The 19,244-nt window shown below is 44.2% G+C and overlaps 1 protein-coding gene across 11 annotated transcripts in view; it reads left to right on the plus strand.

Annotated features, from left to right (window-relative positions):
• Positions 1-9,372: 9,372 nt before the first annotated feature.
• Positions 9,373-19,244, plus strand: part of ADD1 (adducin 1) — a 126,783-nt gene continuing 116,911 nt past the window's right edge. For 5 of the 11 annotated variants that reach the window (XM_014607670.3, XM_059721526.1, XM_019478985.2 and 2 more), the window contains exon 1: positions 9,377-9,485. The gene's annotated coding sequence lies outside the window, so the exon portion shown is untranslated. Of the gene's footprint in view, positions 9,486-19,244 lie in introns of all 11 variants that reach the window. The other 6 variants (XM_019478976.2, XM_019479007.2, XM_059721524.1 and 3 more) reach the window with 4 other exon arrangements.

The following is a 19,244-nucleotide window of genomic DNA, read 5'->3' on the forward strand; positions in this document are numbered from 1 at the left end:
GGCTGGGACTGACAATCAACCGATTTGCTGGTCCCAGCATCATACAAGAGTCTTGAACTCACGTTATGTCCATTGAGCAGTCCAAAAACAGTTCAACAAGCATTACTTAGCACAATCTGAAGATACTACTCCCCTGAAAAGTTGTAACTTTGCTATGATATAACTGCACTTAGCATGTGTTTTAATGCTCAAATGCATGGATGCTCAAGTTTTAAGTGTAGCTAACACATCCTAAATGCAACATGCCTTATGCTATATTTGGTGCCATCAAAGCTTTCCCTGAATGATGTTTAGCAGGTATTTCTTACCCCTTTAGCTTGTAATTTCCTTTGGCCATTTTTCAGTCTGCTCGTTACTTTACTTTATACATCTCCTGATTATTTGAACTGCTTCCTAGACTTGGATTTATGGACATCCATTTCATTATTTTTTCAGTTCTGATTGGGCTGTAAAGAATTTAAAAAAAATGTTTGCTATTGGCACCATTCCTTTCTTTAATATTTAAATGGGATAAAAGTTTAAGAAAGAATAAAAAAGATCCTTGTATCAGGAGGCTTATTAAAAAAATGTCTAGAAACACCATGGGTACCATAGAGGCCATTCATTTAGAGAACTGCACCATAAACCTGCCAGGTACAAGATGCTTAGAGGATTTTGAAGGCTGACAACTGTTAACCAGATTTGCCCATCACTTTGTGGTGTGCTCATTTATTAGGGATACGTTTCTAGGGTCTTTGTAATTCTATCAATGTGCTGCTTGTGTTACTTTTGTTTCTATAGGGAGCTGTATATCTCCCTTCTGCAAGTCCTCACCCCCAATGGAGCTACCTTGCAGGACACAGTTTCAATGGGGCTGGGTTCCTCCAGTCACCAAATCAGTCATACACAAAACCACACAGATTAACGTGACACGCCTGACCCAGCTGGGTTGATCAGCATGGACAGGCTGACACCCTGATAATCCAAGAATCAGTTCGTCAGAGCAACAATAAACTGCAGTCAGACACGAGCACACAGGTGAACAGAATCCCTCTGAATCAAGTTGGGTGTCCAACTGACACCCTCATGGGCCAGCATTCAGTTCATTAGGGCACATCTGAGCCAAACTGGGTCAATCAGCCTGTACCAGCTGATCTCCTTATGTGTCTTAAACTCAGCATGTCCCAATCTGTTGTCCTAACTGTCCTAGTAGGGGTAGCCTCTTGATGAGCAGACCCCACTGTATTTCTGGGCTTCACAGGGATCTTTAGCTTAGGTAAAAGAAGCATTGCTGCAGAGCAAGTGAAGAAGGGGAAGTAGAGAAGAAAACACACACCCAGTTACTACCAGTTTGACTATAAAAGCTATTTATTGCTAAGTATATGAAATATCTAATGGTACTAGTAGTAATAGATATGCAAAGGAAAACGAACACAAATTATTACAATATGTACCTGGTTTCACTAAGTATTTGGGGAAACTTAGCTCAAGCTTAACTAATACAGTTCAGGTTCAGAAATCTATGCCTAGAGAGAAAAGAGAGGGAGCGAGAGCTGGCATCTCACCAGTCCAAGGCACTCGGGTTCCAGTGCTGACAGGTAAAGTTCTTAGCGCAATCCTTGAAGGGAGACGATCTGTTTCTTCCAGCTTCTCGGGAGTAACAACGGGTGGTGTCGGATTCCTCCTCTTAAAGCACAACTTGCTGCTTTTTTACAGATTTTTATACCCTCAGTTCAGCTTCTTCAAAGCATTCTTTTAATAGTGTAAATAATTCTTTTCTATTGACAAGGGGTTATCTGGTTTGGAACATCTCAAGAAACTGATTAACAACCAGGAAAAACATAAGTTTTTAAGGAGTAACCAGACACTTAGGAGCCAGCTTGAAATTCTTACGGATAGCAGATATACGGGATGGGATACCTCATTGTTTCATCAGAAACAATAGATACCTTGCAGCGTCAGGGGTTTGTATTTTTACCTGTTGTGAATAAGCCTCAGCTTAGCATGACTTTTCCAGATCTTACTATAGTCTTTTAACAGACTTAAGGGAATTATTGGAGTGTTCATAAACTTTTGTGGGGAGGACTTCCACCAGTCATCCTGGGAAAAGTATGACAGTGTTTGTGGTCAGGGCTCCAATGGGCTGGATGCTGTGATGAACCCTTAACCATTGTTCAAATGTTGCCCATGCCCACTCTGACTCGGTCTCTTGCCTCAGCATTCCCTAACCTGGCAACTGAGTTTTAGTTGATCAAGTTTAAATAGGCCTCCCACAGTGGGACCAGGGAATGTACAGGCCGAGATGCCTATTAAACTTAACTTATGCTTAGTTCTGGGTAGATGAGGTATGTGGGGAGTGGAAAGTCCTTTGTAAATCCAGATTAGAATTGGTCTGATAAATGCTGAGCTGGGTATGTGTAAATGTAGGTTGATTAGCATTTGGAGCATGGATTCCCCATCATGAAGTGCTCCCCTGCTTCTCTGATCCCAAAATTCACTGCGGACTTTGCTTTGGGCTTTCTGTTCTCCATCTCCCATGTAAATGAATTGTCATCTGGTTCCATCTCGGATGCAAATGAGACCTAGGGCAGTTGCTCCCTTATCTGGAGGGCTTTAGGTGTGTCTCCCACTGCATCTTCATTGTCTTTCGTAATCAGTTCTTGTTGCGGTGGGAATTCTTTGTGAGTCAGACAGGCTGCGTCCTGTGCCAGGGTTCCCCAAGAACACGGAGCTGAGAGGTAACTCAACAGAACAACTAGAAAATTCAAAGTTTCACTTTAATTTTGAAAAGGATTTTGCAGAGACAGTTGTTTTAACAGGTTGAAAAGAGATACTGGGGTAACTATCCCTCAAAGGCTGGTGGGTTTCACTTTGATTGCTCAGTTTGATCTACTATTTTAGATTTTATGCTTAATCTCATTGCGCTGTTTACTGCTTTTCCTATGTCTTTTACTGCAGGCACAAAGTCGATATTTTTCAAGGTTAAAGCCAAAGTGATCTATCAGCTAACAGACTAGATGAAAGTCTGGCAGCATCACCTAATCAGTCTAATTTAACTGCTCTGCCTTTTCCCACCTACTATTTTCATTTTTTTTATTGTCTTTTTCAGGTCAAATAAGCACCAGATGTGCATGTATGCACATGGAGTGAGATAACACAAGACCTAGAGACAGGCTCCAACTTGATGACAGGAAAACTGAACATGTTTTCTGCATGAAATTAACCTTCACAAAAAAAGCTTCCCAGACATGCAAAAGGGTCATGAGACATTGTTTTAAATTTCTAGGGAAAAAAAATCTTTCATAAATCACTACATTTTCTAGGTGTAACTACTTCCTATGGAAAGCTGGAATTCATCTGGGACCAGGTAAAGCTGAGCAATTGAACTCTTGGCACAATTTTAACTACATGAAACTGGGAGCTATTTCTCAGCCCCTGTTATGCTCAGGATCCTGGCGATAACCAAGGTCACTACTTCCCAGGGCACGGAAATGTGCTAAAGTCCCATCCCATCCCCCACACTGGGAGACTTATGCAATGGGGATTGAGACCCTTTCTTGGGGGGCAAGTGAGTTCCCTGCAGCTGGTTGAGCCCCCAGCCAGCCCAGAGTGGCTCACGTCTGCGGCCCCTGCCCTGATAGGTGGTCAGGGTGAACCCAGAAGTGATTAGAGCTCCGGGCTCTGATTATCCTCCAGCTGCGAGAATTCAAAGGAAAAAGGAGCCACAGGTGCTTGAAACTCACCAGAGCCAACCAGTTTAAAAATAGGAGGGCAGAGGCCCATTCTTCCCCAGAGAGGGACTTGAGAGCACTATCTCCTAGGCAGGAGTGGTGCAGGCTTCTGCAGAGGCACACAGAGAGGCTTTGCAGTGGGGAGTTGGGACCACTTAGCTATGAGGCTTGATGAGTGAGGCCTGTCAGAGAAATATGTCAGGCTGAAGAGACATTGGGATTGAGATTCCAGCCAGCTGATGGAAGATGGCTAAAATAAGGGGTGTTGATTCTTAGACCTGGGTTTCAGCCCCATACTCAGGGTAAGTTTTTGGGATCTGACTTGGGAAGTCCAGAAGAAACTTTCTCTGTCAGCCCTTGGAAATGCTAAGGCATCAACCAGGAGAGTCGTACTCGAATAATAAACTGAAATAGTGATTGAGGAAAAGGTGGGAAGCCCAGAAAGGCATGCAGCCAGACAGCCAGCACTGGCTCTAAGTGTTACTCACAGGCCAGGATGTGGAAGATCCTAGTTTCACCATATGGGGTGGCAAGGACAGGGTGTAGGGGAGGTTGGAGCCCTGTGAAGAGGATCCATCTGTGGGAAGAGTTTGCAGTCCTTGTTATCTTGTTGCCAACAACCAGCTTCCCTTTCCTTTTCCATCAAGGTGTGATGGACAAATGTGCGGAGGCGGATGCAACTCGGATCCAGAAATGCAGAGTAAGAACTTTCCATCTACATTCATACTACAATATAAACCTATTTAGAAAAAGTTTGGCAATACTACACAGAACACTTCATTAAGTTACAATTACCGTTTAAAGCGCCTGGTCCACAGTAGGTCAGAATGTTTTTGATGATTTTAATTTGAAATCTCTGGGTTTCTATTGCAAATCATATAGATGTAGGTGTTTGCTACATGATATTAGTACTGTTAGGCGTGCACCCTGTACCACGCTTAAAAAGATCTTGCATCATCCTGGTTGAGAATCACTGGCCTAGATGCTTGTTGTGTTATACATTTATCAGTGGTTTTCACCCACCTCTGAGCCTTATATCTAAAGTCCTGGGCCAGATCATTCAGAAGTATTACCTGCAAGGAGACTCTTCTCTGCAAATTTACAGTAAAGTGTGCAGGGTTGGCTCCTTCTCATTTAAGTCCTGTGGAAAAGCTGTCAGAGTTATTGTGGAAAACCTGTTAGTCTGGCATACCAGAGACCACCTTCAGAATTGCTGCCTAGAAGGCCAGGAGCAACCACAGCATGGAACCACATCGCATCCACAAATATCTAAGAGACTGGCCCCAGAGGGTGGAGGGCCTGGAGAGACCTGGAAAGAAAGATGGCAGTCTGGCCAGGCAAACCGCCCAGGTCCCTTGGACACAAGGTACCATTCTGGCTTTTATTCTTGATAAACAGATCTAAAAAGTAACTTGAGAGAAGTGATTCTTAACCAGGATATCGGGGCATTCGGGTGTGCCACCAGAACTATTAAAGGATGGTGTGAGGAAATAAATGAGGTGCTAGGAGACAAGCAGATAAACACAGGCTCAAGCTTGTCCTTGCCTGGACAATCCCCCATCCCCACTGCCAGACCCCTCTGCAAGGAAGTATGCACTGTAATCTGCAGGGATTCTGGTTTTCTCTGTTTAATAAAAATCCCAAATTATCCGATTTTAAAATCCCCAAATTCATGTTTTTCCATAATTTAAAATAAAAGCGCACTCTCGTGCTCTCTCTGTTGAACACAATGTTTTATTGATATATTTACAATTTTAAAGCAATTTGGATGTCTACCAGTGCATCAATCATTATAATAAAATGAATTATGAACAATTCTATATTTTTGGCATTTAATTTTGTTTTTTTATCATGGAAAATGGGAGCTTCCCCCTTCACTCACTAGAACATGGGTCCAGCTGTGGCTGTCCCCGTATTGCTTTGTGGTGCTGAGCAGTGCTGATATGCTGCTCCTTGCAGGCTGGAACTCTGCTAGTCTACAAAGGGAGACCCAAGGTTTCCTGGATTTTCTCCTTTAAAGGAGAAAGTCTGCATTTTGCCACAGCTTTTAATGGAAAATGGAAAACGCAGATCCCTGGTAATCTGTAAATTAGTTTTTTAAATGGAGTGCTACTCAATTCACAAATGTTATGGAGGGGTGCCTTGAGTCCAAACAGGTTGAGAAACACTGCTCTAGAGTCTTACAAGATGGGTGAAAGAAGTGTGAGGTGGGAACTGTATGAAATGATCATACTGATTTCCTATCCATTGAAAAGGTGAACATCACTACTTTGGTCTACTTTGCATAGAAACTAAGGTGCAGGCTGGTCGGTACCTTTAAAGAAAACCCAGCATGATGCAAGTGTCGTTCCTTTACCAGTTCAACAGTACTGAAGTCCTCAGTTGGGGACACTGCTTTATTTATTATTACATAGTACAGACGTACTGCATTTTCTAGTACTATGAAGCATCTATAAAAGATATAGGAGACTGCTGTAATTTATTGACTATATGTCCACTTTTTTGCTTGCTACTATATTTTCTTATATAATCACTGGGAGTTGCATCTTCAGGAAAGGGGGTAATAGCTTCAGATTGTCTCACGCGCTGCTACTTAAAAGGAAAGGGCAGGTACCATTTCCTTCTGAAGTTCACTTGAGACCCAACCCAAAGCATGTGCTTGTCTGGATCTACCTGAGAAACTTCCCAGTCTTATAACCAAATGAAGAAATTCAGAGTAGATAGAAAAACTCAGCTACTATGGACAAGAGATAAGGGGTGTAGGGAAGCAGACTGGGCCTCAGTTCACAGAAGTGGGGGTGTACCAGTAGCCTCAAGACCATATAAGCCAGGGGCGGGTAATTATTTTGGGCAGAGGGCTGCTTACTGAGTTTTGGCAAGTCATTGAGAGCCAGATGATAGGCAGCCCAGGGCAGATTAATATTAATTTTCTAAATTTTTTAGGGGCCCCGCGGGCCAGATAGAATGGCCTGGTGGGCCGCATCTGGCCCCCGGGCTGCATTTTGACCACCCCTGAATAAGCTCTTTGGTTTGTACTTAAAACCCCTTTCCCTTCACTTACTTGGATGCTACTGCTACTGCTCTTTTTCATTTACTAGTCATAGTTGGTCCCCCAGTGACAAGGGGGAATAGTAGAATTACCTCTCTGTGAGGTTTTAGGGCTCAGACCATAATCAGGATGGGGTGAGTTCAAAGAGAAACTAAGAGGAGGGGTTAGAGATGCAGGTTACCTTGTGCCATGACAGTATGTATTGTATAATGTTATCAGTATTGTGTCATGTTACAGTGTCCATCTGGTGCTCTTCTGATATGGGGGGGGGCGCGAAAAAGGAGGCAACAAGAGGAACAAGTAATCTTTTTTGCTGTAAAACCTCTGGCCAGCCTGTGCATTGGCATCTGACTCAAGGGCTGTGTCCTAGGATTTCTGTTTCTTGCATTTATCTAAAACTAAAGGTAGAATACGCTGAATGTATGGCTTGGTTGGGTATGGTGGGAAAAGTGAATTGGGAGGAGGGATTTAAATGAGGCTCCATGGGAGTCATTTTCCTGAGCAGGGGAGTAGACAAACTGTAAGTTATGCTGGTAGCTGTTGGCTCTGGCATCTACACTCAACTGCAAATTTGAGATAGGGAGAACAGTTTAAATAACAAGCAGCTGTCTCCAGAGATTGCTTTTCCATTAGTGAAGGAGGCAGATATTGATTTTGACCTATTTCTGGCAATTGGAAAGGAAAAATATTCCATTATTTGGGACACTGGAAGTTGTTGCTTCTATGGCCTCCCTGCAATCTGTGATTTTCCACTCTGGTTTGAATGTGCATGACTGCAGCTGAAGGGAGGCTTCTCTGCTACTGCAATAAATCAGCACTTTAGAAAGCAGTGTGCTTCCCTCCTCAGCATGGAGCATTACTACAGCATAGGCATGCCAACACTGCTTAGAACTGGACAGGAGCATTGTAGGAGCAAAAGATATATAGATTTGAAAGCATAAAAGGCCTTTTCCAGAATTCCTTATTCAGGCAAAATACCCGCAAACTTAAATTGGCTTCTCTGCCTAAATAAGAAGTGGGGGAGCAGAGCTTTTATTGTCTTTCTCCTTTTACAGTTAAATAAGGTACCCAGGACCAAGAGGGGGAGTTGTTGACAAGTGGTGACATGAATTAAGGAAAGATGGAAGACAGATGGCTGATCCTCTGGGGTGCTGAGCACCTGCTACCACAACCTGAAAGCAGCTAGAAGGAAGCTGTCTGATACCTAGAACTTCTGCTGAACTGAAGTGTTGAGCATTATTTGGATAACTGAAGTAATGTTGTTTTCCGTTGTAAGGTTGCAGCATCTACTCAATTCTCAGTTCTTGGTGGCTCCTTTTTTGCAGCTAGGCAGACTTTCAGCCTAGGTTGTTTGCATTGTACTGACCTTGCAGCACATGGTCAAATTACTAAAAACTGCTGGTAAAAACTAAAATTATCCATCTTCCAACTTAATTCATGGCCACAGCTGGACAGGTGGCAGGGTTCCTCTGTGCAGACTACCCTTAGCAGCATCTTGCTCCAGGATGTACAATGCTCCTTTTCGGTGTCCGTTGCTTTATAAGAACGTAGGCATTGCCGTTGACTGGGGCAGACCACAGGTCCATCTTGCCCAGTATGACAAGCCTTTTCGCCTCAGATTTGTTTCAGCAACCCTTCTTACCTGGCAGGGAAGAGACCGTGATTGGTGATGCCCTGACCAGGGAAAAGCTCTTGGGGACGTCTCTGTGATTGCCTGCTAAGACATGGATATTTCCAACTACGTATTGTAGAGTTCACCTGATGGGAAATGAGTATGATCAAGTATTACTGGCTGAGGTTTTTAAGACTGGGGTAGACTAAAGCCCCTGGCTAGGATGAAATAGTTGGGGACGGTCCTGCTTTGAGCAGGGGGTGGCCTAGACCGGAGGTTCCCAAAGGTACACGTACCCCTGGGGAGCGGCAGGACATCTCTGGCGGGTGTGCAGGAGAAACTGCGTAATGGTGGATTTAATGTTCATTATAATCATTGGCATTTCAGGGGGTCAAGTATAACACGCATGCTGGTAGGGAGCCGGTCAGTATGGAACCGGGACGCACCAAAGAAAAACCTTGGGAGCCTCTGGTCTAGACCCGGAGTCCCTTCCCAGCCCTTTCTATGATGATTTGACATTTTAACTGGGCACCTAGGCCTGACAGTCGGGGCCCGAAAAGGCTATTATTATTTGCCCATTGAATTGGCAAGTCGACATTTGGGAATTTGGTACCGAATCGGCTTCGGGTGCAGGTGGCGCTACACGTGTGGCGTGGGGGGGGAAGCAGAAAGGGGCGGGGCGGGGCACGAGCGGGTGTTGGTCCGAGGACGCAGATGGACGAAGGGCCGGGGCTGGCGCTCCCAGCCCGAGGAAGCCGAGTCGCAGGCTGCGCCCCTGCCCGGGAGCCCGCCCCCCGCTCGCCCAGCCTGCAAGCGCGGGAGGCGCTACGGGGTGAAGCCCCGCCCCCTCCGGCCGGCCCCGCCCCTCCCGCTCGCAGCCAATGCGCGCCCGTCGTAGTGGCGAGGCCTGCGCCCTCCAATGGGCGGTGCGCTTGTTGGGCTGCGGCCTGTGCAAGCCGCACCCTGCAGGGGAGGGCCGGCGCGGCGCGGCGCGGCGCTGCGGGGCGGGGGAGTGGCTGGCAGGCGGGCGGGCAGCGACGCGCACGGCCGGGGACACTGCAGCGGCCCCGCACCAGCACCAGCCCCGGGTTGCAGCCGCTTTCTCGCCGCCGCGGTGAGCGCTGTGCGGGCGGGTCCTGGGCGCCCCCTCCCTCAGGCCGGGGCCGGGCCGGGCCGGGCGAGGGCGAGGGCGAGGGGACGGTTTCTAGAACAAGCTCGTCGTCGTGCCCCCGGCGGCGCGGAGGAGGGTGGGAAACCCGCTCCCCGGGGCCGAGGGGGCCCGAGGCTGCGGCGGCAGGGGCGGCCCTGGGCGGCTGGGGGAGTAGCGGCCATGGGGCCGTCTGCGCCTGGGGCTTGTTTTGTTTCCCGGCTGCAGGGGATTTCAGACCCAGCTTGGTCTCAAAGTACAAGCGTTTCTACCTGGGAGAAATGTTACCGTCTTGACATCCTCCTGTGCCTGAGGGAGGAAGGGCGCATGTGCCCCCAAAGCTTGCAAATAAAGCATTTATTTATTTATTTTTGCGACTGTCTAGTCGGTCTCATAGAAGATATTGCTGCTGGCACATTGAGTGTTGCTCTGTGCTGCGTTTGCCGTCGCTTGGACAAAATGATGATAATTTGGGTCCAGTTGTACGTTGCGGTGATAGAAAACACTTATTGGGTTAATTTTGGGTTGGTTGAGCCCTGCCTTTTCCACTGTTGAATGGAGAAATGTCAAATGAAGGAAGATAGGAAAGGTACTTTTAAACTAGCGATTTTCATCACTTGTTAAGGTTGACAAGGAGGAGCTTGTTTTCCTCCCCTGATGTTGTGCTTTTAGGACTGATTCCTCAAGTGCTCTGCACTAATAGAGATGACTTTTGTTTAAGGTGGGAATTTGTGTCTGCACATTTTATATATCTTTTTCATCATGAAGGTTCCCAAGTGCTTTATTGCTCTACATATAGAGATCTAGATATGAATTTCTCAATTAACCGAAATGATGGCTGTCTGGGGTGGCAGCTACCAGAGAGCAAATCAGAACATGTAATACGTACGCTGCTGCTTGAAATCACAAGAAGAATGTAGGTAGGCATAACGCATTTATCCGCGCAAGACTTTCTACATGAAGTTGTGTCTAGCATATTAAGTGTGCTGATGCTTCCATTAGAAGTATTATTTTTTTCCGCCTCTAAGTTGGCCTAACAAGGGAAAATGGCTTTGAGGTCTTCACGGCAAAGGCTCAAGATTTATTTGTCTCACCTGGAACAAGGTGTGCCTGGCAGAACTGCATATGAACAGTTTGAGAGTCTAATGATGGCAAAGATCGAGAGAGATGAAAGCTGCCTACTGAATCAACATTTTTTCAACAGCAGCTGGATTTGATTAGGGATTTCTACTTTAAAATTCTGTCCTAATTATCTTCTTATTGGGAGCATTGTCAGGAATCTTGCAGGGCATTTTGCAGACTCACCTTGATCTGACAGTAGGATCTGTAATGGGACATCCTAATTCTGTGTTTTAAGACTATATATGGATTCTGTTGCAGGATTGAGGTCTTGGTTCTTCAGCCAAGAACCAAGTGAATTTTAAGTGATACTTTGCAAAGTAATAAGAAGAGAGAAGGTTTGAATGTTTAAGCAAACAAACCTTTCTTGCATATGAGACTTGAAAGTACTAAATTGGACAAAAAATATCTCGGCATACTGGTTGCAAGTGTGTACATGACACTTATGAAGTAATAAATATTCTTAAAATCCTGAGACATTGAGCAGTGCATCTTGTAATCATTGCTTTTCTTGAACCAGTGCCTTGTAAAAAGATTGACGTGGTTCTTTGGGTAGATGTGGTATCTTTTTAGACAGATTAAATAGTTGGAAAAATTGTTCTTTGCTAACCTTCTAACATAAACACTCTTCTTCCATCAGAAGGAGAGTCTGATGGTGTTTGTGTGCTCTCCTGGGTAGGAAGGTTTATCTTTTTATGACTTAAGGCAGTGGTTTTCAACCTGTGGTCTGTGGATCCCTGGGAGTTTGCAGCCTATGTCTAAGGAGTCTGCAAAAGACTACTGTGGTCAGTCAAAAGTATGCAAATTCCCACATGTGCAGTTCAAAGCGGTTCACACCTCCCAATTTTTTAGGGGTCCACAAATGAAAAAAAGGTTGAAAGCCACTGGCTTATGGACTATAATAATTAAGAGCACCTGCATGATGAGTCACTTTCAAAGCGTGGCCACCTGCTGTTTAGGTTTCAATTCTCCTTTGAGGGACTGAGGGATAAGATCTAGAATATAACAGAACTTGGTAGCTACTTGTCAGGGATGCTGTACTTTACTGAAGTATCACTTTTTAATTTTACAATAAAGGAAAAAGGAGACTGATTCAAGATCACTCAGTGAGTCAAAAGCAAAAGTAGTATTATAATGCTTGATTTCTTGCCTTTAGTTTTGAACTTATTCTACTATGCCATGCTACATGACAGTTACTGCCTGTGTTTATAGAGCTGTAATGATAATTAGTGTTGTAATTAGCATTTCTCTTAGGAACTCTGAAGTGATCAGCATTTTATGTTTGGGCGAGGAGTTGACTCTGAAATACTAAGCTGAAGTTCTGATTCCATGGTATTAAAGATCTTGTCTGATATACGCCTGATAGTTCCTTCAGTGTCAAAACTGTGTTAATTGAAATACGTATTTTCTAAAGCGCTGGCATTACCCAGATTATTTGGGTTTGCAGTATCAATGCATACAGTCCAAACAGGTTTTGCAGGGAAGTAAGAAAATATCAACTAGTGTCTCTTGCAATGTGATGAGCATTTGCTTTCAAATATCCTACCTTTTTGATAGGATGTAAGTAAACCTGGTTATTTCTTGAAGAGAAAGTTACCTTTGAAATGGAAAGGCTCTTTTTTAAATAGCAAGGTTTCACTCAATTTCTAGTGGTTCTAGCCTAAGAAGAGGTAAGGTTGGGTGTGGATTCCAAGTCCTTGTATAGGACTTGTTAGGTTGTTGCATGTAACCATGGGTGGGGAGGAAGGGATCCAGACAGTTTGATTTTTTTTTTTTTTTAAGCTAATTTTGTCTCTGCTACACAGTTGTCTCTGCAAACATCCATAGGTTTCTAGTACAACTTGATGGAATGTTCTAGAAAACTTCAGAACTAGGGTTGTCTTTTCAAGGGAAATGGAATATATTAATAAACATGCTAGATACTTAAGTGTATTAGTGAGCATCAGGCAGACAAGGTTCCTTGGGTGAATTTGATATCTTTTATTAGACCAACCCAAATGGTTGGAGAATAGTTATTAAGCAAGCTTTTGAGCATCATGAATTTGTGGGAATTGAATCACTGTTGTTTGCTCATCAGTCGGACTGTGATTGGACCCATTTTTTAAGCTTGGCAGTTGAAGTTGGGTTAGTAATTGTATGAATCCTTTAAAATGAAATTAGGTGTCTTGGTAATTACTTCCTAACTCAGCCTTCAGATATCAGTCAAGACTCCTGGAAACACTACCAAGAAGTGCTTTTTCAGCTGAGCTGTGCAGTTGAGGTCCTGAGTACTTGTTGCTACAAATTCTTGAAAGAAGCTACTGGGGAACTTCTTGCAAAAACTTTGGTATTTCCATGTATCAGGTGCCCAGCTGCTCATCTTGGAACAGTCGCACTTCATTTTGGCTGTCCCAAGTGAATTTTAATCATTGCCTGCCAGACAAGCTGGTGACATGTACTTTTGAATCCTTGGTTTATTGATTAAACCAGTTCTGGACCTGCAACTGGAAACTTCAACTATGTCCTGGGCAAACATTATTGAATGACTGTAGTGGCTTGCCTGGCATGCTGCTAAATTCTTCCTCTTGGTTCTGCTCAATTTGGTGGCTCCTTGGCTGCTCTGTGGAATGGGTTCTGCATGGGTTTTAATTTTCAGCTACAGATCAGATGTGCTAGTCAGCTGGAGCATCAAAAGATTTTCAGTGTGGGTTGTGTTCACAGCTTGGTCCTGAGGGAAGGACCTGCTACTAAATAAAAGCAAAAACCTTCAAGGGTGGGTGCAAAACTGGGCTACTTTCTGTAGCCTAGTTTGAAATACTAGCTTAAGCTGCTGTTACCAGATTCTGCCTCTTAAACCATAGATTCATAGATGCTAGGGTCAGAACGGACCTCAAAGGATCATTGAGTACGACCCCTTGCCTGTGGCAGGAAAAAGTGCTGGGGTCATGTGACCCCAGCCAGGTGCTTGTCCAGTCTCAACTTGAAGGGGAGAGCATGACCTCCCTTGGAAGCCCATTCCAGGTTCTGGCAGCCCTAACTGTGAAGAAGTTCTTTCTGATGTCCAACATAAACCTACTCTCCATCTGCTTGTGGCCCTTGTTTTTGGTTATTCCAAGGGGTGCTCTGGTAAACTGGGAAACCCATGTATTCTCTCATAATATAGCTTTTGCTTTAAAGTCTTTCATTGTAGTTAGTGTACTGCCTTCTGTTTCTGCCACAGAGGTGGTTGTTTCAGTGCCACAGGGATATGATTTTTATTCGGACAATCTGCAAAGAACTTTGGGTATGAAGTATTAATTTACTATTCTGTAGTTTCCTCTGTATACCTGAGCCAAAGGTTGAACTGAGAGAACATAAACAAACAGTAGTAATTGCAGTTAACCAGTTACGTTTTATAGAATCCTTGGTTCACTTCCTCTTGAGGAGCAGACGGGGCTGAGCATAGTAAGGTTCTCTCCTAATCTTGAATGAATGCATGCATATATTCAGTTTCCATAGGTTATTCTAGGCACTTGTCGCATGCAGTAAACATTTGGTTTAAAATAGCCAGCATTAAACTAAAACCTCTGTTTTCCGTAATGTTGCCAGCCTGACTTAAAGCCATGAGACCTTGTAATACATGTAACAGTGTACATCTAATTTCTTTGCTTTGGATCGAGGCAGGACACCCATTAAGGACAAGAACTCTTATGTAACATCACTTTTCTGTCAGAAGCTGGAACCTGATAGGCTAGATTCGGTTGTTCATTAACTTTAGCACTGTTGTACAAAGCTGCACCATTTCAAGATTTGGTTTAAACCAGCTGTGATCTGGGAGGGCAATCTTCTATGCATACTAAGTTAGTACTTTTAAAATGTTCTTTCTTCTAACAAAGCTGTATACCACTAAGTACCTTTATCCAGTTAAAAAGCTCTCTTGCTTATACTCTGAGTTTCCAAGGTATGTTTGCTTATAGGGGATCAAGCATACCAGTGGCAAGGCTACTTTCTGTAGTAACAAATGAAGCAAATTCTCTTAATAGATGTTGGTCACACCTATGGAATAATCAGTGAAAGTCTGAAATGTCACTGAAAAATGAATAAAGGGTGCAGTAGGTTCACATGTGAAATGTGCTCTGCATCCAATGTAACTCCCCTTGCAGCAAAATGAGACTGCATTTTTTTACTACTGTCTGTGTCCTGAGGGATCCTGTCTATTTAATTTTATTTTTTTAAAGGAGAAAAAAAATTCTAAAACGTTGTTCCTGCTAGAACGATGATGCTCAACCTCTGGCCCATAGTACCATGTCATCTGGCCGATGGGGCTCCCCATGGGTTCAGAAATATAGGGGCAGGGGGACTGTGGCAGCTTTAATTGCTGAAGCTTTCAGAGCCATGGCAATTAATACTGCCACTGCTCACCTGCTGTCAAATTGCTGTACTGGTGGAGAGTCCCACAGGCCAGATGAGTCCTCCACACTGGATTGCACTTTTGGGCTGACCCTGTATACCAGCCCCACACTGGATCTGGCCCACTGTGCTAGAACTTTATCTGAGCATCCTGAATTTAAAAGTCCTCTAACATTTTTTTTTTTAAATAATTTTTTGCTCCTTTGATATTTATAATCATCTTCCAGTTGAGAAGGAATTTAATATACAAGGGAAACATGAAATGGATCTTGCAGAAACTGCTGTCAACTCATTGATGTAAATTTAGGAAAAGTATTTTTCTGATTTCGGAGACGGTAGTCTTCAAGTTTATTTGTAATTTATAATGAAACACTTTTTCAGGCACGAGTAATTTTTTGAGTTAATGGTGCTTATTTTCATTATCTCCAAGTGCTGGCAGTTTCTGCACATAACTCCAGAAAAGTTACTGAGTTTGAAAAGAAAAAGTCACAACTTTCAAGGAGGAACCTGCATAACTACATGCTCCTTTACCTATTTAAAAATATATAATTTTAGGTTGAAGAGTTATTTGATCAACATGCCTGATATTTTGCATTATGTTCATTTGCATACCTTCTCTACTCCTAATTTATAATCTGCTGCAAAGAATTCTCCTCCTTCCCCTTCCCAATTATATTACTGTTTGTTGGAGACTTTCCACAACAATCCTAGATCACTCAGTAACATTTCACAACAGTATTGTTTCCTTTGTAAGTGATCCAGTTATTAAGATGGTTAACCAAGTTACTGTTTTACAAAACATTTATACAGGGTTGATTACTGAAGGTATACTGTAAAATAAAATTGGTTTGCAGCATTTCCTAGTAAACAATTAAATTTTTGAAGGGCAGGAAGTAAGTAATTTAACAGTGGGCCTGAATGTCATTTTAGGTCTTTATTTCATGTGCATGAAAGAGAACTTTCCCTCTGTTAGCCAACATAGGGATTAAGATGAGAAATTGTTTTACAGCCTAATAATGAATTCTCTTAAACTTTTCCCAAAACAAATATGCATCCATAAATATGTCGGACAGAAAGCTTTCTGGCAAGCATAGTATCAATACATGGCATAGTGACCAGATCTAGTGACTGTTTTACCATGGGGAAAAAAATCTGAGATAAAATTTGCATAGCTCAAGGAAAAAGCATATGCAGTATGTCTTCCGCTATCTGGCCGTCTTTGGAAAGCACTTGCTGAAAAGCTGTTCAGATAGTCAAATTAATTTGGTAAAATGAATCCCCAGCATCCTGTGGCAAATTCTACAAGGTAATGCAGGATATAAAACCATACCACATTTAACAGCAGAGCTATTCAATTCAATACAGTTTAGAATACTTGTATACTACCAGCAGTTATAAGTTAATATATTGAACTTAAGTGCTGTGATAGAGGGTTATATTAAGTATGGAGATGGTTAGTCTTGTTACCCTGAAGACAGGCAGAAGGTAGACAGGGCAGTATGTTAGAGTATAGTCACACATTTGCTTGCAGCAGTTGCAAATCACTGGAATGTTGTGATTTTAAAGTTAATACGTTCCAAGAATAGATGTACGTTCATGACCAAGATAAGGTCTCGAGATAATTCTTACCTGAAAATTGAATGTGCACAGCCTACTTTGTCAGATGGATGCTAAGAATGACCAGCATCTGATGAATGAACACCTGCGTTAAGAGATACTCTTGTCATGGGGGTGCCCTCAGAGATAACCGTATAGACAAAAAGCAGAGCTGAGACTTGCCTTTCCCACTGTCTCAGGTTGGCATTTGACACTTGCTTCTTTTTGCTCCTTTGACTGATGGGGTGGGGAAGGGCATGGTGAAGCAGAGAAACTTGAAGGTGGCGGGGAGGAGGGAGGGAGACACAGCTGTTGGCCTTAGGCCTGCCCAGCCCTCAAAGTGAAGATTTTTTTGGTGATTAGCCAATAACAGCCAGAAATGATCAGCTAAAGACTCTAGAGAGTCAGAGAAATGTGCACAAAGCGTGCAGAGCAGCCAAAAACCAGAGCTTAGGTAGGCTTGCTAAGCATGAGGGCTATCTTCAAAATAAGAACACTCTGGCTGGTAGAGTAGTTGCCTAAGGCTTTTTATTCTTCAGTCATTTTGGTTTAATATTTACAACAGAAAAATTAAAAACAAGTTCAAGGTAAACTTACAATCCACCCCTGAGACAGCACCCAGTTACCACCTCAGCCCTATAATGATCAGGGTTGGAACTCTGCTTATTGTAAAGCATCTTCCATCCTCTTCTTGCCTGCTCTGTTCCTAGATAGCGCTTTTGCTGAAAAATCCAGGAGAACCCCCTGCTTATCATAGTTTTTTCCCTTTTGGGGAGAAGAATATCAGTAGGCAGTGTAACAGGGTTCCTGACTGGAGCCCTGTTACTTGAGAAATCCTGCAGCTGGCAACGATGATGTCCCAGTGGGGTAAGGAGATGCCCCATGCCTGCGGAGAGCCAATGGGGCTTGGCGCCCAGGGATATGAGGAGGACGATGCCTGGGGAAAAATGCCTTCGGTCACCACCAGAAAAGAGAAGAGCTGCTGGGGACTCTCGCAAAGAAGGATCTGAAGGAGGGATCCACGAAGCAAGGCCAATGTGAGCCGAGGGAATCTGGAGCCCAGGACCAGCAGCCCACCCTCGCTACCTACCAGGAGCACCTGGCAGTGGCGGTGAGTCTGGGGAGAACAGAGCTGTTGTGCAGGGAGAAACTGTGGCTTTGTGCAGGGACATGGCAAGGCAACTTGGAAGCCAAGGGGGTAGAGGTGAAGCAGAGAAGGGGGTAGAGGTCACCAGCCCAGACCCCTGAAGAGACCTGGCCCAGCACCCAGAACTCAAGGGGAGAGGGAAGCTGGGGCAGAGATCCGTGGACCTGACCACGGGCCAACTCCCGGGTCCGCACTCCAGCACACTGCGCAGCAAAAGAGACTGGGTGTTGCCTGTAACAAGCCACTAATGAGGTAATTAGCAGTGGGGAGCTGAGACGGAGAAAAGAAAGAAAACACACTCCTCTTCCCCCTTTCCCCCCCCCCCCTTTTTCTTTATTATTGGGAATGGGCAAGGATTATGAGTGCTGGGGGTTATGGCAAGTCTCCTGGATAAGAAGGAGCCTGGAGATTCCCCCCCGCCCCCCCCCCCCCCCCACCCGTTGGGGGGACTCAGATGGGACCCTGCAGGGATTGATTGAGGACACAGCCACAAGCTGGCGAGATACCTGTTGACACTTACTGTACCAATTGAGGTGCCAGGGATCCTCTTCGGAGCACTGGGGTGATCCCAGGAACAACTCAGACAAGCTGCTGCTGCTTCCCCTCTGCTTCTCTGTAAAAGAGAGAATAAAAAAGCACCTAGATTATGATACAGATCTAGTGTGGTCTTTCTGCAGGTACTGATCATTGCAACATCTCTTCCCTCCCCATTTCTTTAACAAGATTGAAGTTGTGGCAGGTGAGAACCAGGGGAACAGATGGTACCCCGCGTGGACACACTAACAGGCAGGTTTTCTGCATTTGCAACGGCCAGATGTTAGGCTTGTGTGCTTCACACTTGGAGGGAAGCATCCTACTATTCCTTCATATTGCTGCTTTATATTCCCTACTTGTGTGTGGTGCATGTTGTTTAGAGTGAAGTTGTGTCCCTAGTGTGCTCAGTTGTTTCCAAGCCCAGATGACAACTGCCCCAAAGAGCACACCTCCATCTTCCACAGATGGCGACCATGATTGCATAAATGAGGTTTAGGATATTTCAGTACTTCCTGATCTCCCAGTTCTTTAAAGTGATACCATAACTCTGCATTTCTTGGCTTTAAAGCCTTTTTGTAAATGGTGTCTTTATATATTACTAATATATTTACTCCTATAATTCAGAACAAATCATTTGATATATAGAAATATGTGCCAATTATTGCTATTTAGGCACACATTTTTAACAGCATTAGTAATTTATCTTTGGAGTAATTTGCCTGTAAGGTGAAATCTCTGTCACTTGCAGTCTTTGGGTGTGTCCACACATGCAGGCGTGTGCACTTGCAGCAGCAAAAATAGAAGTGGTGCAAATTTGAGCTGGGGCTTTTTGACTCGGCACACCTGGACATGTACTTTGGTGTGGTGAAAGTTGTGCCACTTGGGGCAAAATAGCCCTGCCTGGCTCCTCCCAGATCTGCAGCCAGGGGGAGCTAGAGCCTGGGGCCAACACGCGCACACGC

This window comes from Alligator mississippiensis, chromosome 2 (assembly GCF_030867095.1).
Source record: "Alligator mississippiensis isolate rAllMis1 chromosome 2, rAllMis1, whole genome shotgun sequence".
Taxonomy (NCBI): domain Eukaryota; kingdom Metazoa; phylum Chordata; order Crocodylia; family Alligatoridae; genus Alligator; species Alligator mississippiensis.